We start from the raw sequence: 21,024 nt of genomic DNA, 5'->3' as shown, positions 1-21,024 counted from the left end.
ATACTCTCCACTTGACTCTTTGGATCCACTTTATACTTTTGTTTCCCATCCTGCTCTGTGTGCGGAGAGGCTGTCCTCTAAGGACTGAAATAATGGGCCCTGTTGCCTTCTGGTTTCTAGTTGGGTTCAACCTATGGGAGATACTGGCAGGAAATCAGACAACGGGAAGATAAAGAAGCCCTGGTATATGTCCCCTCTTCCTAATTCCCCCATCCTTACTTTAATATGGTTCTGCCTGTAGCTTTGTTCCTACATCAAAGGCCGTAGCTGTTAAGGTGAGTTTCTTCCTGACAGGTACGCATCTTGCTAGTTTTGCTAATCATGTCTTTCCCTCTTTAGTTGCAATTGTTTCTTACATATTCTAGCCCTGGGTTTTTTCACCATTCCTTTTGTTTCTTTTAAGCTTGGCTATGCCTTGTAAATTGTTTCTCCTGTAAATTGTCTATGATCACTCCTATTGTGTTATCTCTTTTCTGTGAGGAATTTTCAGGGTTAAAACTACAAGTATTTATAAGCTATCCTCAATTCTTAGACTACAGAGAACTTCAAATTGTATATTTCATCAGAGTCAAAGTCATTCTGTGTACATTTAGGCAAGATATTGAACAACATATATGCCTGATAGTGAATATTTAAAAGTCATTAACTCACTTCTCTCCAAATCAGTATAACCCAAGGGATGCTACTTTTCTAACAAATCACCGTTAAACTTAGTTCACCTGTTACTAACAAATAAAACTATTTTTTCCAGATGGCACCCTGTCAGTCATGTTTATTCCTTCCTTCCATGATATATTCTCTCTTTACCACTTCATTTACATTTCCCCTGGATGTCTGTGTTGCAATCACAGCTTTGAAGATCTCATATGAGCATGATTATAAAATGATAAGACTTAGGGTTTTTCCCCCCTTCTTAAAAATTCTTAAGACCTGCTGTAGACTCATACCATAAGTCTCAGCATTATAATCAGTCATTTGTACATCTAAATTGTCTGGGACTTCTGAATTTTAGTAGTTAGAATCCCTGTTTTAAGAACTATCCCCCCTGCCTTTTTTAAAAAATTTCATTTGACTTTAGAGCTTTTCTTCTTTCTCAAAGTTTTAACATGCTTTTATGGTCAGGTTGCACTTTTGTTCATTTTGCTATTTTGAAGAACTCCCTCACCCTTGCTTTTTTCCCAGATGTTAACAGACTTGTTACCATTGCCTATTAAAAAGCAATGCTTCTATTCCTTTGCTATGTACTTTCAAAATTCAGTGTGTAAGACTTGTAACAACTTGTAACTAGATTTAGTATAATATACTTTACATAAGTTACAAAATTTGCATCATCCATGGCAGAGACTAGGCAAGTATGTTAAACCATCATCAGTGAAATTGATAGAAGAGGATTTTTAAGTCCAATTTGTTTAGTTATAAAATAATAAATTGTACATTTACGTATCTGTCTATGGACCTGTGTATCTCTCTATCTATATCTTGGTCAGCTTGTGGGCGATCTCATCTACTCAGTGGAAACCCCAGATTCCCCTGGTTTGACTGTAAACTTAGAAATTCACAGAATTCCCAGAGAAGAGAGTTAAATTTTGACGGAAACCTAGTCCTCCCTGAGTATTACCTTTGTTTTTGTTTTTGTTTTTGTTTTGATGACTTAATGCCTTTCTGGTCCTCTGATGAGTTTCTCTCATTCGGACTCACTATATCAAAAAAGTATTTACCTTTTCTTATATATAAAAGAAAATGAAAACTCTGGTTTCTCTTATCTTTAACACTTATTTTATCTGATTTTATTAATTTGTAAGACTTGCATTCTTTTCTTCTCTAGGAGAAAAAAAGATACTTTGGATATCCTAAGGTAATATCAAATATTTGATGACATGCTATCTTTATAGTATTTTTAATTCTTTGTATAATAGTCATTTCTAAGTATAAAGGATTAGATTATTATTTCACTAGAATTATAGAAATGTTTTTTGCTGTAAGTAACCATTTTTACAACTACTCTTTGATTTAGAACCTGTAGTAACAAAATGCTGGACATATATTTAAGTGCCTTAGATCGATTTAAAACTGGTATTTTTCTCAATTTTTGAAACTCCTATTAACACAGTCGGTTTATCACTAGAGACATTCCTAGAAGAAAAGTGATTCTATTTGCAAGTGGAAGAAATCCATTTTACTCTTCCAAGACAAAAACATAGTGTCCATAGATTTCCTCTTTCAGAAGACTAAGTGAATTAGCATCCTTGTACTCAGAATCTCCTTCTCCTTCCTCTTCCTCCTTCTTCATCAAATGAACTGTGTGAATTTTAATTTGGAATGTAAAAAGAGATGTTCACAAGCATTTTTACCCAGCACTTGCAAGCTCTTCATAGGAACAACTCTGGACAACAGTTATTATTACTACCTTCAGTTTGAAGCTGCATTCCAAACCAAGCTGACTGATTCCAAGATCAGTACTGTTTCCAGGTCACCCTGGTGGACGTGTAAAGAAAGACTGATCGTTTCCATAAATTTTTCATTTTCACAAGTTATTCTAAAGAGAATAACCTTTCTAATTAAGAATAATTTATAACAGAAATAACTTGGGTGATGAACAATTGCACTGGGTTTCAGCTTAGTGGTGGGGAGTCATGCCTGTCTCTCCAAATTATTTTGGCACTTTCTAGAGGAGCAGGGTACCATAGGGTTTTCCTGTGCTTTCATGCTTTTGATACATAGTGATACTCCTGGAATACTTGTTTGACCTTGTTGATTTCTTCTTGGTTGCAGCCTTATGTTATAGTATAGTCTTAAGCTGATTTTTTTGTATTTCTAAGTATTTTCTATGTTTTACTGTTTACATGGGCCTATATTTTTAGAGCTAGAGAGAGGTTGAAATATTATCCTCGATCTAAAGAGTAACTATGGATCTTTCTTCTGTTACTTCTTTATAGCAGTTTTCTTTGTCTTCACTGAATCCAGCCTTTTCTGTTGGCCCTTACTTTATCAGTTCTGAATTGTCTCATTATATTTAATCATAGTCTCAGGAAAAAAACACATATAATATTAACTCTAGGGGACTATGATCCAGACCTCTTTATAAACCAAATTATAAACTTTATACTGAAACATATATTTAAACCATGTATCACCATACATCCATATAATATTATATGCTCTACGTACCTGATATCCTAGAATAAAAGACTTTTATTCTCTAAAACATGGTACTCAGCTGGTTACTAGTCTTCAAAGTCCTTTTCTCAGATACCTTACAATCTACCTTTTGAAGGTGATTTCAGCCTTATTCAATAGTACCTCAATTTTCATTTAATAGTATCACATCTTCAACTTATTTCCTACATGGAGAGTTTTAATCCTACCACTCATCATTGAATTACTGCTTTGTTTCTTTGGCACCTCTTATCCTCCAAGAATTTACTTTTCCTTCTAAACTCTAGAGGAGAACAGAATTTCAAAATCAAATGAATGGATAAAGAAGATGTGGTATATATATATATATATATATATATATATATATATATATATATATATATACACACACACACACACACACACACACACACACATATATATATAATGGAATATTACTCAGCCATAAAAAAGAATGAAATAATGTCATCTGCAGAAACATGGATGGAGCTAGAGATTATCATACTTATTGAAGTAAGTCAGACAGAGAGAGACAAATGCCATATGATATCACTTATATGTGGAATCTAAAAAAAATGATACAAATGAACTTATTTACAAAACAGAAATAGACCCACAGACATAGAAAACAAACTTATGGTTACCAAAGGGGGGAAGGGGGGAGGGATAAATTAGGAGTTTGGGATTAACAGATACATTCTACTATATATAAAATAAACAACAAGGACTTCTTGTATGGCACAGGGAACTATATTCAATATCATGTAATAACCTATAATGGAAAAGAATCTGAAAAAGAACATCTATTTATCTATCTATCTATCTACCTACCTACCTGCCTACATCTGAATCACTTTGCTGTATACCTGAAAATAACACAACATTGTAAATCAACTATACTTCAATGAAAAGTTGTTTCTTTTGGAAAAAAAATAAACTAGTTCTGAGCTCTTAGGCACTCTGTTCAGGGTTAGAAGCACAGATGCATCTATTTCTACCATAGACAAGGTCTCCTAAATTTTGTATATGATTAGAAAATGCAGGATAATATCTCAGTCCATGAGTCTGGTAGCTGAGTGGCTCTCAGGAGGTATTTAGATTTGTCCAGAGCATGACAGCAGTGAATACCAAAACATTTTATTGGCGATGATCTCTTTATTCTGGGATAGGGGACATCCCTCCTTTCTTCTGACTCTATTCCTCATTACCCAGACATAAATCATATCCTCACCAAGAGTACCTTAACCAAACAACAACACTCAAACTTGTTCAGAGATGCAAATATTGATTTTAAAGTATATATAAAATACATGATGAAAAACAAAGGACAGTGATGAAGGCATCTCCCAGGCCTCCTAAAGGTGCTGTAGTGTTGGGAAGGGGAAGATGCTGAGATTTAGTATGTAACTTAAGATGTGTATCACGTGCAGCCTGGCATCTCCTACTGTTTTTCACTTCCTAGAGACTCAAAACTAGAAATTCAAGGCAAAAAAGAGAAAAAGGAAAAAGAGAGTGGATGATACGGAAAGCAGATAATGAGAAAAGCTAAGCTCAGCATAGCACTCAACCTGTATGTTTCTTATCTCTTGTCTTGGAGAACTGAGCTTGTCAAATATCTCAACTCTCATTTTGATTACTACCTGGGATTTGTCATTTTTAGTGAGTTTTTTTCCAAGAGTTAGGCAGACATTTTTTTTTTCCAATTTGATTTTCTTACAAATTCTGGAAGTTGATTTCATAATGCTCTAAAGAGAAATTTCCTTATTAAGCAAGATCCTTTGTTTCCAGCTTTAGTAAGAATAAGTATCCTATGAAAACTTTCCAAGGATCTCTGCTGCCCAAGAGTGAAAGTTTCCTTGGTCTAAAGAAATTAAGTCAATCTTAAGTATGAACAAGAATAGAAGATGTGTGAAACAGGAAGTGTTATTTGGTCCATAGTATTTTAGGGTAGGTTTTGAGTAATAAGGAACATTATTTGTGCAAGGAGTACAGTGACCCTGGACAATACATTTGATTGGCAGACCTACCTTGATATCAAGCCTTGGGTCTTATTCAACATTTAATACCCAGTTCCTTGTATGGAACTTGACATACGATAGAAGCTCAGTGAATATTTGTTGACCTAATGCTTCCTATTGTTATTTCCCATAAAGTCCTGTAAATTGCAGTGATCCTGTAAATAGTAGGGGCTCAACGAATCTGACTAATGAGAGAACTGATAATTTCTAATTAGCTGAGCTAGCTATAGCCAATGGAAGATTCTATAGCCATTACAAACACTATTTGGTAGAATTTTAAATAACCTGGGACATTTTTGTGATGTGATGCTAAGTTAAAAAAAGCAGGACATTAGTGTCATGGTTTTTCTCACCCACCTTACTTGAACATTTTCCAATGATATTAATTATTCCACAAATATTTTTAAAATCATAATTAGCTCATCTAGGTAAAATGAATTGTGTGAGGGAGAAAAGTCCCCACTCCTTCCAGCTGTTTAAATTTAGCTTGGCAATGGGGCAAAATATACTCTCCCCAAAAGTTTACCTTTGAGAACGAATTAGCTTTTGTCATATCCTGGTAATAGCTCTGGTCTGCTTTATGTGTAAGAGGTTAGACTCCTGAAGTCATGTATTTAATGCTTTTTTTTTAAGGTATCTGAACCCTTTCTCCCCTAAAATGTTTTTCTTTTTCTGGGATTCTGTGTTTCATAGGATGTTTGCATTTTATGAAACCTCAGATATCATTTGGCTTAAGTTCCTCATAATGTAGATGAAGAAATTGAAGTTCAGAGCAATAAAGGGGAAATAGAGAATTATCACTTATTGTAACTTAAATATGTGCTGGACATTATGCTCTGATCCATGCATACATTATCTGTTTTATAATTTCAAGTTAACCTTCATTTGTAAATGAACATCTAGTTAACCTTTTACTCCCCTGGCCAAGAAGAAAATACTTTAAAACTTATTAGCGTACATTAATTAAGAATTATTTTAATCACCAGAGGGATTAATATACTTTTTTCAGAAACCAGATAAAAATTAATGGTGATTAAAAGCCAATTAAAAGAGTTAAGATTTTGATTGTCATACTATTCTTTTCCCAGTTTCCTTGATCTACAGGGCAGCCTTAACAATCCTTTTACTCATAAAACACAATGACATTTTAAAATTACTATGTGGAAAGTGATTGCCTAGCATAATCTATTCTCTCCTTCCACAGTAACAGAACTGTTACTTAATTCCAGGAAGAAACACATCCAATTAAAAAGTTACATTTCTCAACCACCTCCGTGTCTAGGGATGAATACTGAGATGTTAACAGAAGATGCTGGGTGAGGCTTATCAGAAAGCAATTTTTTCCCCTTGCCGTCCCCTATAGTTTTCTGTCTGGATCATGAATATTATGAGTAGAGCTCCAGAGGACAGAAATAGCATGGTTTCCTGGTGGCATTGGAGAGGTACCGTACAAATCTCAGCTGCCCACTGCTGAACTTCTAGATGAGAGAATAAATTTGTATGTGTTTAAACCGCTCTTGTCAGATTTCTATGACTAGGCACAATTCCCATCTGATACACAGCTTATGACAGATTTGGAAGAAACCATTAGTGTTTTTAAACTGTGCTCCTTTGTTTTGTTTCTTGGTGTTGTTCAGGGCGTTACCTGGGAAGGGTTGGAAAGGAGGAAGGCATGATTCTCAACTTCTCTGAGCCGGTCCATGAAAACATCTCGAATAACATCTGTTTTATTATTTGGACATCCATGTGGCATTTCATTTGAACTGGGGTCCCATAGCTTAAAGTAATTTGAAAACCGCTGAGTTCTAGTTCAAAGTTCTCATCATATAATTGCTAAAACAGTCACCATGTTTCAGGCATTCTTCTAAGTGGTTAACATATAATAAATCATTTAACTCTCTCAATAACCCTGTGAGGTAAGTGCTATTACTATTCCCATCCTGCACACAAGGAAACCAAGGCACAGAAATATTAACTTGTGCGAGATTACAAATCTTGTATGTGGCATAGCTAAGATTCAAACGTGGGGCAGCTTGCTCCACAATCCAAGCTTTGAACCACCATCCTGTCTCTGCACATGATGCTTAAATTAATGCTTATGGAATGTAAGTGATTTTTCTCAAGTTCAAACAACAAGTTTGTGGGACACCTGAAGAAGCTCTAAGATAATTTAACTATAATGTTCTTTCCAGAACACCAAGCAGGATCCTCCTTCTCTTAACAGTTTTTTCCATGTGACACAATAAATTGTAAGTCACTTTTCTAGGGGCTGCAGTTGCAAATGAATGACACCCATCACAGATAAATTTAACTTTCAGCTTCTAGCTTCTTAGTAAAAAACAGTTCTCCTGAATAGTGTAACAGTGACACCATACTTGACTGAAATCTTTTCTACCCCTGAGCTTTCTTTTAAACGTTAATATCATCTCTCTTCATATACTTCAAACCTTCTATTAATCACAGACTTTGAAAAGTTTTAAGAATTCTGGAGTGCAAGTTGTCTAGTCTCAAATAGCTGGTAAAATCTTTCTTAAGACCTTGCTGTATTAGTCCTACTTAAATCAAATAAACATCAACTAAATATGGCTCCATTGCTACCATTTCTTCTGCTGATACATTAAAAAAAACTAGCCTCATGACTGTTTCCTTATAAGCCATCAATGCACAATGTTATAGATATGTTAAACCTTTTTGTAGTCATATATGATACAATTACTTTCCTAGTGGTTTGTTTTTTACTTTTTTTTTTTTTTTTTTTTTTTGCGGTACGCGGGCTTCTCACTGTTGTGGCCTCTCCCGTTGCGGAGCACAGGCTCCGGACGCGCAGGCTCAGCGGCCATGGCTCACGGCCCCAGCCGCTTCGCGGCATGTGGGATCCTCCCGGACCGGGGCACGAACCCGCGTCCCCTGCATCGGCAGGCAGACTCTCAACCACTGCGCCACCAGGGAAGCCCTATTTTTTACATTTTAAATATTCTTTTCTTTACTATATATATTTCATTCTTATGTGGTTATATTTACTATTCTTTATGGCTTCTGCTTTTGCTTTTGTTCCCTGTCCATGCTAAGGTGAAATATATTCACTGTATACTTCTTAAGTCTTTTGTTGTTGTTGTTGTATATATTATATATGACTTTTAATTACCTAAAGTTTATTTTGGAGTATACTTTGAGGTATGGTTCTAATCATATTTTGCTCCCAAATAGTTTGCACTTGGCTCAACATTTTCTGTTGAATAATATATGTTTTTCCCCACTGATACAATATGACAACTTTAGGGAAAGTATAAGTCATTAGAAAGCAACTCCAACATGCAATTGCAACTATTTTTGTTTGTTTCAGCCTCCAGTACCACGGAGGCAGCGTCCATGTTCCTATTGCAGTGTCATCTCCTCTGGAAGATGCCTGTAGCATCACTCTCGTATCCCCACAACACAGAGTAGCAATGCTTTCTTCAACTCCCTCTCCTCCATGTATCTTAAATCTGTCAGCTTCTCTGCTCTGTCACCTTGTCATATAAGCCACCAACATTTCTTGCCTAGACTACTGTAAAACCTCCTAATTGATCTTATACCTGTAATTGTCTTTCTCCAAATCATTCTCTACATACATCTCTATTGCACTCTACATATATATGTGAAGGTTTGTACTTTGATTCCACTAGTCACCTTTATACTGCCACCTTTTAAAAAATATCCTTAATCCCCTTGTTTTTTGCTATCGTCTATTGGTGTCCAACTAAGAGCATTGCTGAAGTTAGCTAGTATCATCTTATTCTCCCGTCAACATCACCTCACTTAGAATCTGATATGAAGTCAAACTAAGTAGTGATAGGTCTCAGACACTTCCAAATATTTACTTCCAGAATGAGAGTTATCCCTTCCTAAGTTGGAACTTCTGTGAACAGAATTGGAATTACTTAGGTCACGAGTACTTGGGAAAACAGAGAAAGAGTGAAGCGGAAGTCCATAGAAACATCCTAAAATGGCAGATCTTAGAGAGCACCTCCTTTTAGAAGAAAATGAATACCTTTGAAAAGAAGTTGTATCCCTTCATAATTTCATCCAGGGATGGTACCAGGGAAGCCAGTGATGAGAGAAGCCCTGTGAACTAGGTTAGGTTCTTGGATGTAAAAGTGGCATGACGTGACTACACAGAAAATATATAATATTTATATGTTAAAAATATAATATAGCAACTACATATTTAAACGATATAAATAAAGACATATTTTTAAATTAAAAAACCTTTTAATTGTGGTAAAATACACATAGTATTTACAATTGTAACCTTTTTTTGTGTACTGTTCCGTAGTGCTAGGCATATTCACATTGTTGCACAAACAGTCCTCAGAAATCTTTCCATCTGGCAAAACTGGAACTCCATACCCAATAAACAACTCCCCATTCTCCACCCCTCCCAGCCCCAGAGGGGTTATATTTTAAGGAAACTAAAGAGAAATCCCACAATCAATGAAACCTGGGCAGGTACCTTGGCTTTTTCCCTCTGTTCCAGGAAATTCTTCTTCTTCTTCTTCTTTTTTGTTTATTTATTTATTTGTCACACTGTGCAGCATGCAGAATCTTAGTTCCTTGACCAGGGATTGAACCCAGGCCCTCAGCAGTGAGCCCAGAGTCCTAACCACTGGACTGCCAGAGAATTCCCAGGACCTTGCTAATGGCTGGCTTAAAATAATTCAACTCCTTCAAAGTTGAATTATGTGAAGGGATAAATCCAATTTTTGTATGGTGAAACTATGAACAAATAGTATGCAGAAAAACTTTGTATATGAAAAAAAATGCCAAAAGAATATTGCCTCAAGGTAGGAGAAAATAATAACCTAATTCTAACTTGAAAAGAAAAATGTAATGAAGTAATTGCAGCTATGAAGGCAGACTGAAAGAAATAATACAAGAATTTGGTGGACAATATGGCCAGGCAATGGGAACCAAGACCAGAAAACAGGAGAAGGAAAAAAATGGAAGTGGCAGAATTCAGGAAAGAAATAAAAGTAAATGGGATCATTTCAGGAATGGAGACTAAATTGCAAGGACGTAAGAGTGAATAGACATTACAGAAAGCATGGCAAGAATGAGATGGGTTAGTGGTAAAAGCAAACAAAATGAGGCAGAAAAGAAGAAAGATTTCAACAGATTAGAGGGAAATTTTATCCTTAGGAGACTGACAAAAGAGATTTAACGTGCACATATTGGAAATTCCTGAAGAAGAAAACCAAAACATGGACCAGAACAAATATTTTAAAACATAAATCCAAAAACTACTTTTGAAACAAGGAAAAATACCAATTTATATTAAAAAACACTAGAAGAAAGCACAGGAACTAAGGAGAGTGCTAACTAATGGGAATAAATTAGAAGAATGGGGAAGATGCAGACAGGGGTGGGAGCAAGATTTCCCTGCTTCTATCTTTTTACATGGTTTTGATTTTGAAACATTTGACTATATCATCTATTAAAAATATGATAAAATCTTAAAATGCCTGTCACATGGTAGGTGCCTTAGATTATAAAACATTTTTATAGGCCTCATATTTTTTTTCTTTTTTAACTTTTTATATGAGGAAAGTTCTTTCCAGGTCTGATCTGTAAACTGACTGTGTGGCTTGGCCTTGGCTCCTCACCAAACAGTTATTTTCTACTATGTGCCAGTCATCATGCTAGTAATTGGGCTACATCACTGAAAACATAAAAAAGACAAATCTCCCATCTTCATGGAATTTATATTCTTGTTGCAGAGGAAGGGGAAAGAGAATCCAATATACGTCAGTAAAAGGTATAGTATGTTAGACGATGGTAAATGTTCTGGGGAAAAATGCAGAACGTGATGGTATAGGGAGTAGGGGAGGTGTGCAGGTGCTTGTAATTTCTGACAAAGTCTTTAGGAAAGACCTGCTGGGAAAAGAGTTTCCTCCGTTATTTTAACCTGTAGTGCCCCTAACTAGATTTCTGCTATTCCGTAGGTATTTAATTTGAATATTTTAGGCAGAAGGAGGAATTCCTGGTTTTATTTCTTGAGCTTATTTTGGTGAGAAATTTTATTTTAAAAATATTCTTAAGCTTTTTGTGATTCCTTATTAGAAATGGTGAATTAAAACAAACCAACTAACTCCCCAAACAAACCAAATTGTAATTTCTCAAGTCCCTCGTTCCATGGATCTTCTTGGGTCAGCCAGATACCCACATGTAAGTACCTTTTAGAGCAAGTATATTACCAGGAAAATTATTTCCAGAATTTGTGCCCAAAAAGTTATTAAAGGGAAGGATGGGGAGGAGGTTATTAGAAGAGCCGTGATTCTACTAAAAAGCAGCTCTCATACCCTAGGTTGGAGGCTTCTCTCTTTCTGGTAAGTGAAGGGAATCTGTGTCCAAAATGTGGAAGATCTGCTCTGTGTTCTCTACTCCTACATCCTTCCCTACCCCCAGGGGATTCTTCCAAGATTTTACTAATTCCATTACTATCTGACTTTGTGAAAATGGGTGGCATTTACAGATTAAGTGTCCACTACTTTTGAAATTTTCAATCTTAAAAAAACTGCTTTCATATCTAAATGAGGAGGTGAGGGTAGACGAATTAGGTATTGCCCAGATTCTGTCAAGAGAACCTAGAGGCTTCTTTATCTTTTATTTTAAATTTAATCTAATTTCATTCCAAGTATTTTGTTATATAATTTAAAAAGTCAAATAGTTCTTCAAGGATTATAAGGATTATAATGAGAAATGAGAGCCCTCTGCTTTATTCTGCCACAATCTGATCATTATACCCCAGTGGAAATCATTTTCAGTATTTTAGCTCTTTATTTGTGTTTTCACCTCTACATTTCTAAATGGCATGCTCAGATTGATGTTTTTGACCTTTGAACTTCAGATACTATACATAGATTCCTACTGTGAAAGATGAGTATTTAGCTCTCTTATATCTGCTACCCCACTACAAAGTTGTTTACATTTTTATAACATTATTAATATTATTTATAATTGACACATCCATTGTACATTGCTTTGCTTGGTCATCTTTTTATTTTTTGAGTTGATAAGTGATTTGTTTTTCTTCTGCCTTGTTTTCTTCTACACACCTATTATTAATTTATCCTCAGATCCTTACCAGAAATAGGAATCTCTTCTCAAAGAGGCCAAACATATCAGGTAATATATCAGTTTTATTTATTTATTTTTTGAGATATCGCTTCTGGGAGCCTTCCGTTCCCTCAATGTAGTTTTTTGCTTATTGGCTTCGCAACAGTGTGGCCCAGAGCTACCCCTTCATCATCATCAATGTGAAAATTTTCATAAGACTCTGTTGTCTGGATCCCATGTTTCTTGAATTTCTATTCTGGATTTAGTCCCTTGATTTCATGGGGAACATCTTCCAGTAATATAAGAAACTGGTCATTGGAGTCAAATTGTTTGAGACTTTGCACATCTGAAAATATCTTTATTTTCACACTTGGGTGTAGAATTCTAGATTGGAAATCATTTCCCATCAGACTTGTGAAGACTTTGCTAAGTTAGTTCATTGTCTTCTAGCTTTCAGTATTGCTGTTGAAGTGTCTGACGCTATTTTTAAAACTTTTTACTTTGAAATAACTATATTCTCACAGGAAGTTGAAAAAATTGTACAGAGTCACATGTGTCCTTCTCTCAACTGACCCCAATATTGGGAAGTTGATCCATCCCAATGGGAACAACTATATAGCTGTAGTATAATATTAATTGATGCTATTTTTATTCCCATTCCTTTGCAAATGACATATTGGTTTTTTTCTGACAAATTTTGAACTTATAGGTATCACCCTTCAGATATTCTGAAATTTTATGATAATGTACCTTGGTACGAATTTTCTTTTTTTCCCATTCAATGTGCTGCGTATTCAGTGGGTCTTTTCTTCCTGGAAATTTTATGTAGCTTCTCATAGTTTTTTTTCTTCCACTTCCATTTTATCTGCTCTTTTTCTTGAATTCTATTGTATGTGTCATAGACTTTTTGAAAAATAATCCACTTAAAAATATTTTCCCTTCTACTTTTCTTTATTATTACGAGAGCTCTCCTCAAATTTATCTTCCCATCCTTCTATTTAATTTTCATTTATTTTTTTTTTAACTTTCCATGAGTGTTTTTGAACATCATCCTCTTCTTTTCTTAAGGATACATTAACTTTCTAAAAAATTTCTCTGAAGATATCGATTATATTTCCTTTGAAAATATCTTTACCTCTCTGCCTCCACTTTGTTTTCTGTGGGTCCATTTTCACATTAAAGGTCTGTCTCATGTGCATAGGAGGATGGAGTGGACATACAGGACTTCACCCTTTTTTTTTTTTAATAGAAATTCTGTTGGACCCATTAATAGCTCCCTCAATGTTAGAAACACCTGAGGCCTCTAGTTCCTGGCTGACCTTAGGGAGTGTCTGGCCTCCTTTCTTGGCTTCTCCTCCAAGACACACTTTGCTTTTTATCTTTTCTTGACTGGTTCCTTTCTCCTTGAGTCCTAAAATTCTGTGATTTTTCTTTGTCTACTTCCATTTCTCATTAGTCTCATTCTTTTTGTGCTTATAAGTTAATGCCCTAAACTTTTAAATTACTGCCATTTTGAGAGAAGGTGGAGGTAAACAAGTATATTTAACTGTGTGATTCATCTGGGAATTTCTGCCATAATGTTTAATAACTAATTATTGTAGTTACATAGAAAGGTTCTAATTTTGTGTATACCTGTTTTATTTCAAATCACCTCATTAAATTCTCTTTGTAAAAATAGTTTTAGCCAATTATCTTGGATTTCCTAGATAGGTAATGAGTTTTCTCTTTTATAAATTTGAAAAAGAATTTCTTACTTCATTTGCTGGTGCTTATAAAAGTATTTATATGTAATTTTAACCGATTATTTTTTGTTATCTTCATTGGCTAATACTTTAAAATTATTTAAAAATTATTTAAACTAATTTCTTAGACTTTCTCAGTAGGTGATAATTTGACTACTTTAAATTTGAAAAATTCTCTTGCCTTACTTCACTATCACTTTAAAAAAATATTAAAGTGTGAGCATTCTTTTAGTGTTCCTCAACTTAATGATATAACCATAATTTTTTTCTCATGTGTACAGTGTGGTTGTTGTTTTTACATAGATATCCTGGGTTGTATTAATAAAATATTCTTCTATCTTTAGTTTAATTTTACTTTTTCTAACTTTGGAAATTTAATTTTTTCAATTAATTTAATAATCTCAATTAATATTTAACTTTTTCAACTCCCACTTTGGCATTCCTGTTTTAATCATGTGATTGTTCTTCTTTATTCAGTAAAGGCTTATTTATTTAATAGGTCCTACTCTTGAATAATATTTATTTCTCAATTCCTTTTTTTATTTTTTTGGCTACGCTGGGTCTTCCTTGCTGTGCATGTGCTTTCTCTAGTTGAGGCGAACGGGGGCTACTCTTCGTTGTGCTGCACGGGCTTCTCATCGCGGTGGCTTCTCTTGTTGCAGAGCACAGGCTCTAGGCGCGCGGGCTTCAGTAGTTGTGGCACGTGGGCTGAGTAGTTGTGGCTTGTGGGCTCTAGAGCGCAGGCTCAGTAGTTGTGGTGCATGGGCTTAGTTGCTTCATGGCATGTGGGATCTTCCCGGACCAGGGCTCGAACCCGTGTCCCCTGCATTGGCAGGCAGATTCTTAACCAGTGAGACACCAGGAAAGTTCCCCAATTCCTTTTATAGTTAACATTTCTACATTGCTTTGTTAAACTAAATGGTTTAACTAAGTTGCTATTTCTGTTGTATGGTTTGAAAGGAATTTAACAGAGAGTTTAAAATTTTCTGGTAAACCCTCAGCTAACTCCCTGAAACACTGCACTGCTTTCTCAAAAATAAAAGTTTTAAATCGCCTTACAGTGTTTTCTTTTCTTTTGGCTCCCTAAGCACTGACGTGTTTCTTGAATTTTGTGATATGAATAGCCCCTTGCCTATTTTCCAGTGCTGACCCCCTTTTTTAAAATTTACATATTCTTTTCATCATTTTGGTCAGAATCCTGGAACAATTAAGTATAGTTACTTGTGTTTACATCCTATTTTATGCCAGATTTGGGATAGAAAATCTTTTTATATTATATTTATTTCTATAATCTACCATAAATCCTTTAGAAGAATATAAAATATAAGTATATACATTTTGAAGAAGTTTACATTATAGATTTAAGAAACAGTCATACTAAACTTAAGAATTATGATAACTCTTTTACAAGAAACTGGAAAATGGTGGGTGATATTCATCTATTATCAACATTCTAATAAATATTCTCAAATTTTCATTGACTTTCTGGACAACAGGTCAATAAAAATGAATACAGTTTTTATACAATCTGTAGTTCTCCAACTAGGTGGTTTTTCATCTTCACTCCAGTCCTATGTAAAGCACTATAAAAGTGACATCTGAAAACAGTAGAAAAGAACTTACATGTTTTGAAAATACATTTGCTTTCTTGGAAGATTCTTATTCTATCACAAATCTTAATACTCTCTTATGCAAAAGGGACTATTTTCCTTGAGGAAAGATTATGGTTAGCCTAATGATTTTCTTATAAAGATATATTACAGCTGACTTGCTACTCTTTGTTACCTTTGGAGCCACCTGCCTGAGTGAGGGCATGGTGAATAATAATGGCAGAAAATTAGAGAATTTTGCAGTTTTGTTAAAATCTTAATTTTCTTTTTCTCCTCGTAAATTGAAGCCATGATTACCGAGCAGCTATACAGTATTTTAGATATAATTCTTATTTCAAAATGGGTTAGTCATCAGAGAAATGTACAAGATATGCATCAGACTTGGGTACTTATTTCTACTTCATATAACCCTAGTAGACGAATACACAGATAACCATCAATTGATGTGCAGGAATTGTAAGCAAAAAATAAAAAGAAACTCTGTCCCTCATTAGTCATAAGAAAATGTTCATGTTGATGTGCTAGGAACAAATGGACAGCTCTGAAGTCTGACAACTGTACAATAAAACATTTTCGTGACTCATTCTACTTTAGCCTATGATAGCCTCTGTCTCTCGGCTCTCTTTATTCTCTGTGAATTGCTCAGATGAGAAAATAGATGGGACTTTGGGAGGATACAAAAAGGAAATTCATTGGTCAGAAACTGCCTTGTTCTACATGCATTTTCTTTCTCAATAAGGAAATAAATCCTCCAGACTTCTTTAAATAGAAATACTCAGTTTAAAGCGTTCATTTCCTTTTCATTTCCTTCTTGTAACTTTTTTTTTTCTTTTGCACGTTGTGCCAGTGAGTTTCCATGACATGTAGAATTTAGGACTGGACTTGGAATCATACAGGCAGTGAAGGGAGTACAAATAAACCTAGTATTTCTGAGAAGGCTTTGAGACATCTTGCATATTACAGAAGGCATAGGAGAGCCAGCAAGCATTACGTACACTTCTGTATTTAGTGAAACTTTCACTGGCACAGAGCAGGATGCTTCGACCACTCTAAACCCCATGTTCTATGTGCCAGTGAACCCTCAGCTTTGAGGATGCAGTGTGATCAACAATACGTTAAACTGGGATGCTGCCCTCTGCATCCAAAAGGCGTGTGTCTGTGCAGTCTCTTCCAGCCTTCCACAAAACTAAAGAAAACATGGGAAAAGCTGACAATTCCTTACAGAGCTGAAAAGTACAAATAACCTATAGTTGGAAACTATGAAAATCTTTCTTTCCTATAAGCAGATAGAACTAACGTTTAAAAACCCCAATCTGGCTTAACATCATAGCACACTGAGATTTTTGCCTTGCTATTTAAAAAAATCAGAAAGATAATTTATAACTTTCCCACTCCATCAAGGGACTGAAAAATTCAAGGTCTGAGCTAACCAAAAGAAAGTATTATTCTTCCTCTTCTCTCCTACTTTGATCTGTACGGTGTAAATACTTTCTTGTCTCTGACCCTTGGTTTTTTCCATCTTCTTTTTCACCATTGACACTGACACAACCATCCAGAGACAGTGACTTTCAGAAAACAATCAGGTAGGAAATAGAGACTAATGGTAACAGGTTATGTTCCCAGCAAAATCAATGAAAATAAATCTATATTTACACTCACCTTGGGAAACATTTAAACAACAAAGATAAAGAAAAAAAAATACCATAAAATATCTAAGAAAACAAAACAAAACCAATAAAGTTACCTACAGAAGAATAAAATTGAAGCTAGTTTCTTTTCTTCCAACAAAAGGCACTAGACAGTTGTGGCAGAGAATTTACTGCTCAACAAATATCTGTATTCTTCTGTATGTCTCCCAGCCCCCTTGTAGTTAGGCGTGGGCATGTATTTGGGCTCCTTGTGAAAGTGACAAAATGTCACTTTTGTATTGAAAATTTTACAAGCTTGATTTCGTCTGCCAAAGGGCCCAGTAGGCCCACAGACCCACCCTGTAGTTATCTTCTCAGATCCTGAATGCAGAGTTGGAATAAACATTCTTGGCCACTGAAAAATCTCCACATTGCCTCCCTATGTGTGAAGTGAGAGCTTATTATGATAGGCATGCGGGACAAGAGAAACCCCTGGAGCTGCCCCTTACCTCCAAAACAGTAAAACAAATGGTTATCATAGCCCTTCGTATCATTTTTAATGGCTTCTTCACAAGTCAGACTACGTAGAAAGATGGTGAGAGCAGAAACTTCAAGGCCTCTTGAGACTTAGATTTAGAAGTCTCACAGCATCACTTTATTTCATTCTGTGGGTCAATGCAAGTTACAAGGCCAGTTCACACCTGAGGGGTAGAGAAATAAATGCTCCTTCATGTGAAGAATGGCAAAGTCCTATTGCCAAGAAGTGTCATATACGGATGTGAAGAATTATTGCATCCATGTTTGCAAGAAATCTACCACATCATAGGAAATGGCAAAATGATGAGAAGCATTATCATTTTCACCTGACATGAATAGAAGTGCACCTTCACTGTTTCACCTCAAGGTTACGTCTTTTCAAATCTCTTTACTCATACAGTCTAGTGGGAAATTGAACGTTGGGAAGGACAGTCTCATATACTCAGTCTTTCGATCCCCCCTCAGCCAAAAGTAGGCCTTGGGCTTGCAGCACTTCCCTACCAAGAGATAAATAGTTCACACAGCCTATGCCAAGATTTTCACCTTGTATAAGAGTATCTTTCCCTGCTTCAGGCTCAAAGAATGCTCTTTTATCTTTTCTTGAAGTCTGTGCTTCATATAGCACCTGGTCAACCCCACTGTCATATCTGTCCTCCACTAGGAGGGGATGGCGTCTTTCTAGTATGGCACAAACTGCCCCGCATTGGCCACAGGGAGGGACCCGCTGGCTACGGGGGCTGTTGTCCACTCTAGAAGCTGATGTTGCTCTGGCTGTTGTCTATGTAAGTAAAGCATTGTTCCACCCAGGGCTTGACTGGACTGTGTTCTTCTTGGTGACTCTGATACCAAGATGCAATGCACAGAGTCCTCCCCTGGGATTGGTAACCAATGCATGGTAAGCTGCCCCAACACTGATCATTTGAACATCTTTCAGAACATACTATGGAGCACTAATTATATTGATGACGTCGTGCAGATTGGAGTTTTGAGAAATAACAAGTGTACTAGATACTTTAGTTGGATGCATATGTGCTAGAGTTTAAGAAATCAGTCCCATCTGGGGGCCTTCCAGTACAGTAAGTTTTGGGGAGTCCAAAGTCTTAAGCACTTGGGGATATATTTTCCCAAGTAAGAAGGTAAGATGTTGTGCTTTGTACTGACTATCATTAAAAAAAAATAGTACAACACTTGGCAGACTCCCATAGAGGCCTTCTGGGCATGAAGCTCTGATCCATTTATTGAATGATTCATAATAGTTCATGTTTTGAGTGAGAACACAACAAAAGAAGGCTCTGCAGCAGGTTCAGGCTATTGAAAGTGCCCTGTCGTCCGTAAGATGAAATGGTGCTCCAAGTATCAGTGATACATAAAAATGCCATAATATAACCTCTGGCAATGACATTAAAAGATGCATGACACAGTTCCCTAGTGTTTGGGGGAAGTCTTCTGCTGATGACTATTTCATTTTGAGAAGCCACTCCTGACTTGCCATTGAGACCTGGTAGAGGCCGAGTGCTAGAACACTGGACACCAAGACACTGAGATGTCTGCCATGCATTAGGGGTTATCAGATTTACCTGTAAGATTGTGCAGGATCAGTCATGATGAAATTGAAATATTATGGTCTGTATTAGACTCATGAAGGCATAGAAAGAACAAGAAAACTGTATGGACAAGTGGCTCAGGCTCTCATGACACCTACTCATGCTGCGTTGTCACGATTTCTTCTACCCACTCTTATGGCCTCATAGAGAGTTTCTTACAAATAGCTGACATATAAGGAAACAAAAACTCAGGTCTTGTTTATAGAGTTCTGCAGGATAAGCTGGCTCCAGCTGGAAATGGTCTATTGCTGTTTTGCTTGAGCACTCAGAGAAGGCTGTCTGGTGAATGGAAAAAATCAGGCAATATATAAACTTTTCCACTTTGCCTGGAAGGAAGCATGGCCTAAGGATCTTCTTACTCATGGGTGGCAACTAATGGCTTGACTTGGTGATGAACTTGGAAAAACAGGGTTGGATGATTGATGGTAGAGGGCTCTAGAGAAGATGTTTGTGAAAGTTCCTGTTGTAATGGGTACAGGGAGGGATGATATTGTGTCCCATGTGATTTCCCATAAAAATAGAGCCACTGCAGAGGGGGCTTTCAAAAGTCATTTGAACAAGTTGGCTCATCTTATGAATGTTGGTCAGTCTCTTTCCCCAGGCATCCTATAACTTTGTATAAAGTGACTGTGGTGCTGGGATGGAAACTTTGCATGGATTCAACAACATGGCTTCCCTCTCATCAAGGCTGATATGGCTATTGCCCCTGCTTGCTGCCCAACTTACCAATAGCAGAGGCCAATCCTAGGGACTGGATGTGGCTCCATTTCCCAAGGAGACCAGCTAACCACTTAGGGGTAAGTTAATAACATTGCTCCCTTCCATCATGAAGAAGGCAGTGATTTGTTCTCATTGGAATAGATACTTATTCTCAGTTTTGATTTTCCTTCCTTATTCACAATACTACTACTGCAAACAACAACTGAGGACTTAGAGAAAGCTTTATTCATCCTAATGGTATTCTACACATTGCTTCTATCCGAGGAACTAATTTCACTACAAGAGTTATGTAGCAGTAGTTCTTTATTCCCATGGTGGAATGTTTGTAGTAGAAGAAGAAATAGCGGTCCTATCAAACTAGAGGTTCAGACCACCACCTAGGTATTTGGGGCCTCTTAAACCACAAAATTAAGAGATAGAGAAGGAATCTAGGTGATTGATCTCAATTACAAAGGCGACAACTGGATTGCTTTTACAAATGGAAGAAGTTGATATTATTTCTGCAAACTCAGGAATTAACTGAGTTACCTCTTAGTAATTCCGTGTCTGATAGTAAATGTCAGTGGAAGCATAGAGCAGCCCAATAAGGGCAGGAACCCTAAGGACTCAGACACATCAGGAATTAAGGCTTAGATTATCCCATTGTTAAGAACACCAACCCCCTGAGGCACTGCTGGGAGCAAGAGAAACAAAATAGCAAGAGGAAGAAAAATCTTATAAATATGGCCTTGGAACTAGGTACAGACTCTAGAATTATAGCAGCTATGAATATATCCTTAACGTATATATTTCTCAGTGACTGTCCCCGTTTTCCTTCCACTATTATTTTGTATGAGATGTGATGTTGACACTTAAATTTATTTAAGTCGTGGCCATAAGGAAACATATGTAGGTCTTCATGGTAAGAACCGGTT

The sequence above is a fragment of the Hyperoodon ampullatus genome (assembly GCF_949752795.1).
Source record: "Hyperoodon ampullatus genome assembly, chromosome: 1".
NCBI lineage: Eukaryota > Metazoa > Chordata > Mammalia > Artiodactyla > Ziphiidae > Hyperoodon > Hyperoodon ampullatus.
This window is presented reverse-complemented; position numbering follows the sequence as displayed.